General features: G+C 35.6%; 1 pseudogene; it reads left to right on the top strand.

Annotated features, from left to right (window-relative positions):
- The first annotated feature begins 8,329 nt into the window (after window positions 1–8,329).
- LOC106558088 lies at window positions 8,330–9,046 on the top strand (annotated as a pseudogene).
- Window positions 9,047–11,723: the final 2,677 nt, after the last annotated feature.

Here is an 11,723-nt window from a genome sequence, read left to right as displayed (position 1 = left end):
TGTGTATATATATAGGACTTGGCTCTCTGAACCATCAATCTTCCTTTATGACCAACTGAAACTTTACCAGCTGACTGCCAGGCATTCCAGTTATGACAGGAAATCTTGGGGAGCTGGTGGTTGTGGCCATGACTGTGGCTATGATATGGATGCAGAAGCAGCCCAGGAACAGGCTTCAGTTAAGGCTCTGGATATACTGGTGGCTGTGGGTTGAGCTGTGACTGTGGTTACAGGTCTGGCTCTGGTTAGTCTCCCTCCTAATCATCATATTCCCATAGATGTCAGTCACCTCGCTGCTAATTTTTTTTTAAAGATTTTATTTATTTGAGAGAGAGAATGTGCAAAGTGGGGAGGAGCTGAGGCAGAGGGACAAGTAGATGCTGTTCTGAGTGCAGAGCCCCCAGGGCGCTATCCTGCACCCCTGAGATCATGACTTGAGCCAAAATCAAGAGTCTGAAGCTCAACTGATTGAACTACCCAGATGCCCCAACTTGCTGCAATTTTTGACTTTCCAGAGTTCTTTTTGCCTCTCACAAGTATCTTTTAATGAATTTCAAGAAGCCTGTGTTGATTTTCCTTATGTTTATCTTCATCTCCTGTGGACAGCCACAGATAACATGACATTGCAGTTTATTCCCAGACTCTGGGGCAGTTTCCAACATTTTGATACAATCAATTTTTAAACATTTGCTCTTCTCCTATTAAACTATAGCATTCTAACACCTGTATTTAGTTTATGTATTATATTATAGCGCAGTTCCTAAATAAATGCATTTAAATTCACCTTCCAGGATATTTTTCTATTTATGTTTGTCAAAAACTTTATGACTCTTTTTACCATTCATAAACCATGACACTCATAAGAGTTGAAATGGTCCAGAAAAATCTGTATACCTAGAGAGCTGGACATAGGAGCAAACCAGGATTAAACCAGATAAAAGAGCTTCTGTTGTTTTGGTCTCTGCTTCTAATCTTTTATGTCTTATATGCCCAATTTCTAAGTTTCAAGTCTTATAAAACAACACTAATTGGGAAATCTTAGTCTTGATTTGTTAAAACATAGAACAGTTATTTTTTTTTCCTATTGAGATGTTTATAAAGATCATAGGCTTTTTTTTTTTTTTACTGCTGCAAACATGATAATATTGTTTATCAATTACCATTATATGACTTATCTTGAACACTGTTTATTGACCAATCTGAGCTGTGGATACATTATAAAATAAACTATAGATGCCTTTCTTGTAATTTAGAAAGTCTTTTCTTACCTTTTTGTAGCTCAGGTATAATGTTCATACTTGACATGTAGCTTATATTTCAATGAATCTTTTTTTGTTTTTGTTGAATGAATCTTGATAGGAAATTCTTTGGGCAGGTGAGCCCAGATCCTTGAGAAAAAGAGAACATGAGAGAGTATGCTTATGAAAGAAGAAAATGGCATGTTAAAAGTAAAATGTGAGAAGCCTTTATTAAGGCTTTCAAAAATAATGTGTTCCAATAAACAATGAATTTTACAGCAAAAGTTCACTTAAAAACCAAGTTTGTATGTATAGGACCAAACATTGGGGCTTCTCCACCCCCTATTTTTACCATTTTGTTTATTGCCTTATTAGCCATTTAGATTTTTGAGTAATTGTTAATGTATGCAAATTTGAAAAACAAAGGGGCACAAGGTCTAAATTTACAGCCATCAAGAGACTGAAAGTTTGTCTTCTAATTGGAAGCTCTATAAAGTCAGAGATTAGGTCTTATTTCTTGTTTACATTTGTATCCCCAGCCCCAGCACAGTGTCTGGTAGATATGGACTCAATCCACTTTTGAGAGATAAATTCATGTATGAATTCTTTATTATAATGATGCAAATTGTATTGTCTTCAATTTTTAATACAAAACACATTTGCAAAACACATTTCATTTTTTTCCTCATAATAATCTAATGACATAGGCAAGATTGGCCTTAACATCTCACATTTTAATTCCCCCACAATATGCTGTCCCCTTCCCCTCACTCATTTTAAAAATGGAGAAACTACATCTCAGTGAACTTGAATGACTTATTTAATGTCATATAAAAATGACTTTAGCTTCAGTGTGACTTTCTGATTTCCAAAGCCATGGTCACTTCACTATATGACTAATTATTATGGAATTCTAGGACATTATTTCATGTGTCTTAAAAATATTAAAATAATAATTTTTTGTGTGCTGATTCCCCCTGTACATTTTAATCTTAAAAATTTGTATGTTTTAACTTTAGTCCTCTGCATAAAATTCAGTATTAGTTGAATAAAAGAGAATGATTGAATAAATTAAAATAGTATCCTTAGATACTATAGAATCCTTATAAAACATGTTGCTATAAGTTGCATATTTTGTGACTGTCAGTATATCCTTTTCATAGTTATAAAAGAATACTTCATTCGACAAAGAATGCCAGAACAACTGGATGATCCTAGAACTAAAATATAGCAGTAAAATATAGCAGTAAATAGAAGAAAATATAGCAGTAAATCTTTATGATATTTAGGCAAAACATTAGTTAAGATCCTGAAAACACAAGTGACAAAAGAAACAAATAGATAAATTGGACTTTATCAAATTAAAAATTTCTTTTTTCAATGGACATGATCAAGATAACTCACAGAATGGGAGAAAATACTTCAGATCATAGATCTTATGAAGGAATTTATCTAGAATATATAAGGAACTCCTATAACTCAATAATAAAAGACAAATAACCCAATTAAAATATGGGCATAACATCTGATTACAAATAGCATCTGTTTATACAAATGACTAATAAACACATGAAAAGATGCTCAACATCATTAGTCATCATAGACCGGCAAACCAAAATCCCAATGAAACATTTATTTCATAGCCAGTAGGCTGACTATAATAAAAAAGTCAGGTAATAAGCATTGGTGAGGATGTACAGAAATTGGAACACCTCATTCCCATGCTGGTGGGAATATAAAATGGTGCTGGTGTTTTGGAAAATATTCTAGAGGTTTCTTAAAAGTTTTAAACAGAAAGATACCATATGACCCAGCCAATTAACTCCTAGGTATATATTCAAGAGAAATGAAAACATATGTCCACACAAAACATTTGTATACTTGAACATAGCCTTATTCATATTAGCCAAAAATTAGACAAAACAAAGTGTCTTCCAACTTATGAATGGATAAATAGATGTGATATATCCATACAATGGAATATTATTTAGCAATAAAAAAATGAAGTACTGATTGAAGAAAATGTAATTGTGCCCCTACCCGCCATAGGAAGCATTGTGTATATATATACCTGAGCATTAAAGGCTGTAAGACTCACAATAAGCTATTCTTCATAAGATAGGTAGAAAGAGGATTCATGATGGTTCTCTCTGCACTATGATACTTGACACTGCATTGTGACACTTGATAAATAAGCCCTATTTTTTTCCCTAAAGTTAAATTAGGCTTGCTGCTAATACCAAAATCTCTATTTTATAGGAGTTATTTCTTCCTACATCTAAGGGAGAGATGCCCCACATCTCCATAAGTCCTTGGTATATCCTCCCTCTTTTTTCTTTTGTTTATGTTCAAGTGTTTCTTGGGTCTCTGGCAATTCTTGCAGAAGTTTGTGTTATTCATCCACAAGGTGATATTGAAGAAATCAAAAAAGACTATTAAATAATATGGTGATTCCTAAGATAGCAAGAAAGAGAGATCTCATTTCATTAGTTATTGTTGGCACTATTATCATTTGATTTCCAAAGGAATTTATTGGGAAGCAGTTGACTTAACAGGCTGATGTTTCAAATCTTGTGTTTTTGTGGAAGATTTTCCCTTTATTTATTCATTTTATGTATGCCTATATTTCAGGATGTCTGTCTCCATAGATCACCCTGTACTTAGTGTGGACTGAATACCAAATGAAGTTTTCCCTTCTGGAAAAAGAAAAGATATGAGATTTAATACTATTTTATTCCTCCTCAGCTTTAAGCTGGAGTTCTTAAATTGCCAATAAAATCAGGGAGTGCTTAATCAGATGTAATGGTGTGGTACTCAATTGATTGCTTTAATCAATGGCTGGAGGGGTTCCTTGGAAGTGGTATGTTACAGTACTCCATCACATGGTCTCACTGATTTTTTTTTTTTATGTGTGTGGGGGGGGGTAGGAAGCATGACAAATATTTGAAAATTAGAAATTTTAGCAAATGTAGAAAGAAGTAAACATTCAGATTTTGAAATAGCTATAATACTGTCTAACACATTTTTTTGGATCTCAGATAAGAATTTGATCATGTAAAGACAGGGCCTGGGTATTTTCCTAGTTTGTTTGCTTATTTATTTATTTGAGAGAGAGAGAGAGAGGGATAGAAAGAGAGAGAGAACATGTACGAGCAGGGGATGGGCAGAAGGGCAGAGGGAAAGGGAAAGAGAGAGAATTTCAAGCAGGCTCCATGTGCAGCACAGAACCCCATGCAAGGCTTGATCCCACCACTCTGAGATCATGACCTGAGCTGAAATCAAGAGGTGGATGTTCAATCCACTGAGCCCTGGTATTTTCCTAGTTTAAGTTGATGAAAGGCTCAAACCTTTCAATGAGTTGGATTATCTGAGATGCTGATAATTATTTCAATTTATCTTATATTTAATCAAGCATTTATTTTGTAATATATATTACCTGAAGTAATAGTTCACAACTTAAAACCTAGGTAAGAAGATAAAATCTTGCTAGTGTCACAGGGAAGGAAACAAAGGTACTTACTGGTATGAAAAAAAAAAATTCATCTGCCAAATTGTATCACATTCAGAAACTATTTTCCCTTTGGACAATGTTTATACTATTTTTCATCTAAAATAAATAAAACAAAAAGTAAACAATAATCTCCACCTATCTCTGCTCCTTTTGTCTCACTCAACGATTCTCTCTTTTTTGACTTTCTAGTTTCTTTTAAGTATTTCTGTTTAACTATAGTAACTTTCTAACTATTTCTAACGATTCTTGATAGGAAATTGATTTGTTGCTTTCTGCATGCAATTTTTAAATAGAAAGTAAATCAATTTGGTTCTTGTTAAGATGAAAGTTTAGGAAGAGTCAAATAAATTAAAGGTAGCCTTGCAATTTCTTCATGTGTTTCTGAATTCTGTGGACTTGCAAAAACAAAATTTGGTTTTGGATGTAATTATTCCAATTACCTGTTAAAATATTAACAAAATACCCATAGACTTAAACAATAGGAATTTATTTTTCATAGTTCTGGAGGCTGAGAAGTCAAAGATCAAGTGTCTTCTTGGCTTGCTAGATGGCCTGCTTCTTCCCATGTCTTTTACATGGTAGGGAGAGAGAAAGTGAACTCTCTAGTATCTGTTCTTATAAGGACACTAATCTTTTCACAAGGGACCTCCTCATGATGTTATCTAAACTTAATTAGCTCCCCCAAGCCCCATCTCTAAATACTATCACATGGGGGGTTAGGGTTTCAACATATGCATTTGAGGGTGGAAGAGACACAATTCAATTCATAGCAATAACCTTATGTTAAATGAAAAATCAGGCTAGTTTACCAAGTGTCATAGATAGTATAGAGAATCATGATCACTCTTACAGCCTGTTCTTTTTGTTTTGTTTTTGTTGTTTTTTTAGTATTTTTTGACTATTTTGCAGCATTCCTAATTGGTGTGAAAAAAGGAAGAGAATCCTTTTATTTTTCTGAGTAATCTAAATTTTAGCATTTTATCATGGACATTGTAAAACATGGATAAACCCCTCTTTTGACCATTCCTCCTCCCTTCCCCATCAGCAGGGTTGGGTGCAGATTTGGGAATGTTGCACCTATCAGTGCCCTCTGGGGTGGAGGGGAGACCCAGTGGTAACTTCATGGTTTTAGAAAGCTCTGGAAGCCAGGCCTGAAATTGCCCCCTTCCCTCCACATTGGCCCTGAAAATGGCAGCTCCTGAAGGGTCATGTTTCCACGGTGTCAGTTGTTGCTGACAGCATTACAGTGGCCTCAGTGGGTAAGCTAGGAACAAACTTGTCATCTGCCTTCCTCTCCAGACAGTGGAGACCTTTATGAATTTTCCATTTCTTACTTTGGATCATGTTTTCTAGGCATGATATTCCTACTGACTTCCTTATAGGTTTTTGCTTATTTGTTTAAATTCAAGGTAATTAAATATAATGTAGTATTGATTTCAAGAGTAGAATTCAGTTATTCATCACTTGCATATGACACCCAGTGCTTGTCACAACACGTGCCTTCCTTAATGCCCATCACCCAGATACCCTATACCCTATCCCTTCCACCCACGTCCCTCTAGCAACCCTCAGTTTATTTCCTACAGTTAAGAGTCTCTTATGGTTTGCCTCCCCTTCTTTTTTGTTTTTTTAAATTCTACATATAAGTGAAATAGTGATACTTGCTTTGCTTTAACTGACTTATTTCACTTAGTATCATATCCTCTACTTCTGTTCACATCATTGCAATTGGCAAGATTTCATTCTTTTTTGATCATCAGGTAATATTCACACCACCTCTTCTCTATCCATTAATCAGTCGATGGACATTTGGGCTCTTTCTATAATTTAGCTGTTGTTGATAGTGCTTACAGTCCGTTTTAAAGTCTAGTTTATTGTGAGTCTTTTCATGGATTTCAATTCTTGGCTATATACAGAACATTTCCTAGGATTATAAGGGCACAGTTGTATCTTCTTTGAGATAATTTGTTTTTCTTTCAGTATCACGTACAGTGTGTTGCCATAGTTTCCTCTTGAAAAAGCCAGCAAAATTATTTAATTGACAAAAAATATATTCTGGCTATAAAATGTCACATAGTTTGCCATTCAGTCCTAATTTTGGAGAGTTGTTGGTTGAAAACACAATGTTGGAGCTTGTGAAAAAAACATTTCTTGCTTTTCTGACATCAGTATCAGCACAATTTAGGCCACGAGACATGCCCTTCCTTGCATTTCTGTTCTGCACAATTTGGGAGCACGGTGCAACTGGCTTCCCTGGACTCTCCTATAATTTTTTTTAAAAGAAGTAATGACAAGTTATTGAAATTTATGGTCTTCCCGAAATTTAACCAATTACAGTTTGTTGGTGATCTGAAGCTTCTAAGAAATAAATTGTCTGATATAAAACTGGTAGTGTCATTCCTAACAGGAATACTTAGAGAAGCCTAAATTATACTTTGTCATGATTGCTCCACTTGCTGTTATACTAAGATGACAAAATAAATGATATAATGACTATAACTGTGTTTATAATAAGGAATTGTGGTGATTACAACAATAGCCAGAGGTGTAAAGTTAATAACTAGATCATTCTTTTTATGAGCATTTCCTGGGTGTGGAATACCTAGCGGAGATGAATTATCAGAGCTTTCATTACTCATTTTAATTATTGTTATTGCCAAGTAATATAACGTCTAGGCCATTTTCTCACCATGCTTTGTGGGAATCCTTCCTTGATACCAAAGAGCTTACACATAGAGAGTTGAAATTGTCTTTACTGTAAAGTAAAAGAATAAATATTAAAATTGTTATCATTGCCAAGTTGCAAAGTTCTGAAAATTTAACACTGTCATTTATTTCTCCTTTTTCTTCACTACCAGGACCAATCTTTTGCCAAATTTGGTTTGTATTTTTTTATAACTTCCTCTTCTTTGGAATGCCAGTTCAACTGTTCTTCACTAGAAATTTCTTGCCTTTTATTTTGTGCAATAACCTCATAAAGTTTCTCTGTGACTTCAGGTTGTCACCAATTTATACTAGACATTATGGCAAGAAATAATTTTTGTATCCAACCCAATTCCATTCTATTCCACAAATAATTAATGAACACACACACACACACACACACACACACACCCAGTTGCTGCATTTGATAGGCAATGGGAGAATATTAGATAAACAGAAAAAAACCACATTGTATCCATGGTATTGACAGACTTAAGAAAAGAAACATAAAAATAAGATGAAGATTTTAACAAAGTTAAACCCAGAATGCTATGTGATTGTTTTATTTTTATTTTTTTACATTAAAGAATTCATTTATTTGGGGGGGGGGGTAGAGGAAGAGAGAAGAGAGTCTTAAGCAGACTCTATGCTGAGTGTGGGCCCCATGTGGGGCTTGATCTCATTGCTCTGGGATTGTGGCCTAAGCCCAAACCAAGAGTTGGATGCTTAACCTACTCAGCCACCCAGGTGCTCCTATGTAGTTGTTTTTAATTAAGACTTCTCTATGGTTCCTCTTTTCTGGCTGGAACCACGGAGGATACAGAAGAGAAGAAAAAGAAGTTTCCTGTGGTGCCAGAAACCCTTAAGAAAAAGCAAAAGAATTTCACAGAGTTGAAGAACAAGCATCTGAGAAAAAAGTTTGCCCAAAAGATGCTTCGAAAGGCAAGGAGGAAGCTTATCTATGAAAAAGCTAAGCATTACCACAAGGAATACAGGCAGATGTACAGAACTGAGATTCGAATGGTGAGGATAGTGAGAAAAGCTGGCAACTTCTATGTGCCTGCAGAACCCAAATTGGCATTTGTCATCAGGATCATAGGTATCAGTGGTGTGAGCCCAAAGGTTTGAAAGGTGTTGCAGCTACTTCGCCTTCGCCAGATCTTCAATGGCACCTTTGTTAAGCTCAACAAGGCTTCAGTTAACATACTAAGGATTGTGGAACCCTATATAGCATGGGGGGTACCCAAACCTGAAGCCAGTGAATGAATTGATCTACAAGCGTGGTTATGGCAAGATCAACAAGAAGTGAAATTCCCTGACAGATAACACATTGATTGCCCAATCTCTTGGTAAATATGGCATCATCTGCATGGAGGATCTGATTCACAAGATCTATACCACTGGAAAACGTTTCAAAGAAGCAAACAGCTTTTTATGGCCCTTCAAATTATCTTCTCCACACAGTGGAATGAAGAAAAAGATCACTCATTTTATAGAAAGTGGAGATGCTGGCAACAGGGAAGACCAGATCAATAGGCTTATTAAAAGGATGAACTAAGGTATCTACCATGATTATTTTTGTAATCTGGTCAGTTAATAAATGACTGCTTTCAGGTGGAAAAAAAAAAGACTTCTCTATGAATCTTCACTCTGTATATTAGATTCAAAATGTAATAAAACAACAGATAAAAGTAATTCCTCTTCTTAATTCATGTGTTTACTCTTCTGAAAGTCATTAATGTAATGTCGCAGGTGGACACTGCCTGGTATGAAAAAAGGAGGTCCTAAAAACTTCACCAAAGAGGTGAAGCCTGGGTTTGCCAGACAGCCACCTGATGGTGACATTCTAGGCAGGCAAAGTAGCTGGTGAAAAGGTATGCAAGTGTGGAAAAACTGGGGTTCTTCCTCCAACCAAGGTCAATGGTAATTTATTAAGAAACTCCTGCAGTCTATGATTCACATCATTGTCCTGTGAGAAGTTTGGTAAGGTCAAGAATATACAGAGTATGTCATTTTAAGTTCAGAATTTGTGTTTCACTGTTATGGTGATGGGGAGTATTGAATTCATGAAAACACACCATCAAATTTATAGCTTGGAAAAATTATGGTGGTGGTTTATAGGATGGATTGGTGCCAGAATGATCAAATAATTTGTTTCAATAATGTGGGAAAGATGGGGCACTTAGGTGGCTCAGTCTTTTAAGCAGACAACTCTGGATTTCAGCTCAGATCATGATCTTGGGGTTGAGATCAAGCTCTGTTTAGGGCTCACTAACTGGGCATAGGGCCTGTTTGAGATTCTCTCTCTCTCTCTCTCCTTCTCTCTCTTTACTCTGTCTCTCAAGTAAATAAATAGATCTTTAAAAAATAATGTGGAAAAGATGATAATGATGATATATAAATAGAGGATTGCCTGAGAAGGTGGTACAGATTTTAGAGATAAATGTAGGAGGTAGAGTCAGGGTTTGATGACTGCTTACTTGTTGGTAGTTGGTGGAAATATTGTGAAGCATGACTTGGAGGTTTGTGGCTTGAGTGACTGAGTGTTACTTTAACTCACACATAGTGATAAGCTTGTAGAGAATGAGAAATAACTGGTGAAGGCCGAGTTAAGGCAGCCCTTAATTAAATAGTTAAAGGATGAGCAGAAGGTACATTAAAGTGAGACAATGAAAAATAATTTTTCAGAGTAGTAAGATTGGAGCTAGAAAAGCCTGTTATCAAGAAACCAAGGATTGCAAGTGTTTAAGACAAATCAGACAGATAAAAGAGGTACTGAAGATTGGAACATGGGTCATAATTAGCATTTTTACCAAGAGCAGTTGCAGTGGATGATAGGATTGGAGTACAATTCTGGTGTGGAGACAATGTGAAAAAGAAGCACTGCTGGGTCACAGATAGGTGGTGCGCAGGGTCAAAGGAGAGTTCCTGAAATACAAATTTAAACCTAGCAGCAGAGACACATATTTTTAAAATTCAAATCCTGATGCCTCTTATATTGTACATGTTTAATACATGCTTACCAGTTGTCTGATGACCATAGAAAAGCAAGTAAGAAAATTAATGCAAATAAAGAGTATTGTAATAAAATCTACTTTGTGGTAATGATAATGGAAAAATACATTTATATTAAATCCTGGAGTCTAGAAGGATTGATATTTCAGAAGATTATAAGAAAGAATAATCATAGCACCTATAATAATTAAACAAAGATGAGGAAGCTTTGAATAAAAGGTGTGTCTTTCAGAGGGAGGTCGTGGATTTATGACACTTTATATGTTTCAAAGTCAAAACTTCTAGAAAAGTCAATGTTCTTTGTCCCTAACTCTTTGTTACACACCTCCTTGTCATAAAAATGGAGCCCCTTGCCTGCAGCCCAGGGAGTATCCTGGAGACCCTGGATCGAGTCCCACGTCAGGCTCTCTGTATGATGCCTGCTTCTCCCTCTGCCTGTGTCTCTGCCTCTCTCTCTCTCTCTGTCTCTATGAATAAATAAATAAAATCTTTAAGAAAAAAAAATGGGGCCCCTTCCTCCAAAACTAGAGAATAGCATAGTGTTACCACAAACACAGAATGCCTTGAGTTTGAAGTGTTCACTTTGTAGCAAGTGTAAGAGTTAGTCAAGGTGGTCCAGATATGAAGTGTTAATGGTTCAACTATAGTGGTGAAGATCAAAAAAAGAGCTTAAAAAAAAAAAAAAAGATTTGGGATATAAATGAAAAAAGTCATCAGTGTTTGTTACTTGTCAGTGACAGTGTTTGTGATCTTGTCAGTGACTTAATCTCTGACACCAGTTTCTTCCTTTTTTTAAAAAAAATTTCTTTACTTTTTAAAGATTTTATTTATTTATCTGAGAGAGTGCCCATGAGAGGAGGGAGGGGCAGAGGGACAGAGAGAAGTAGATTCCCTGCTGAGCAGGGAACCTATGACTCAGGCTGGATCCCAGGACGCTGAGATTATGAACTGAGCTGAAGGCAGGCGCTTAACCGACAGAGCTACCCAGTCACCCTTGTCAGTCTGTTCATTTATAAAATGAGAAGAACAAATTAGAAAACATTTCATACAGAACTCTGAAAATAACATGGGCTAACATGTATGGGAGTGTTTACTGATCAAATAAAATTGTTCATATTTGTGGTTATTTTAACTATTACTGTTGAAATTTGTGTTTTTGTCTCTATATTAAAATGACAAAATGGAAATTAGAATTGAAAGGATCTTCAATATTATCAAATCTAATGATTCCTGTCTTTCATTCATCAACTAATTCA

This window comes from Canis lupus, chromosome 31 (assembly GCF_011100685.1).
Source record: "Canis lupus familiaris isolate Mischka breed German Shepherd chromosome 31, alternate assembly UU_Cfam_GSD_1.0, whole genome shotgun sequence".
Classification (NCBI taxonomy): Eukaryota; Metazoa; Chordata; class Mammalia; order Carnivora; family Canidae; genus Canis; species Canis lupus.
This window is presented reverse-complemented; position numbering and strand designations above follow the sequence as displayed.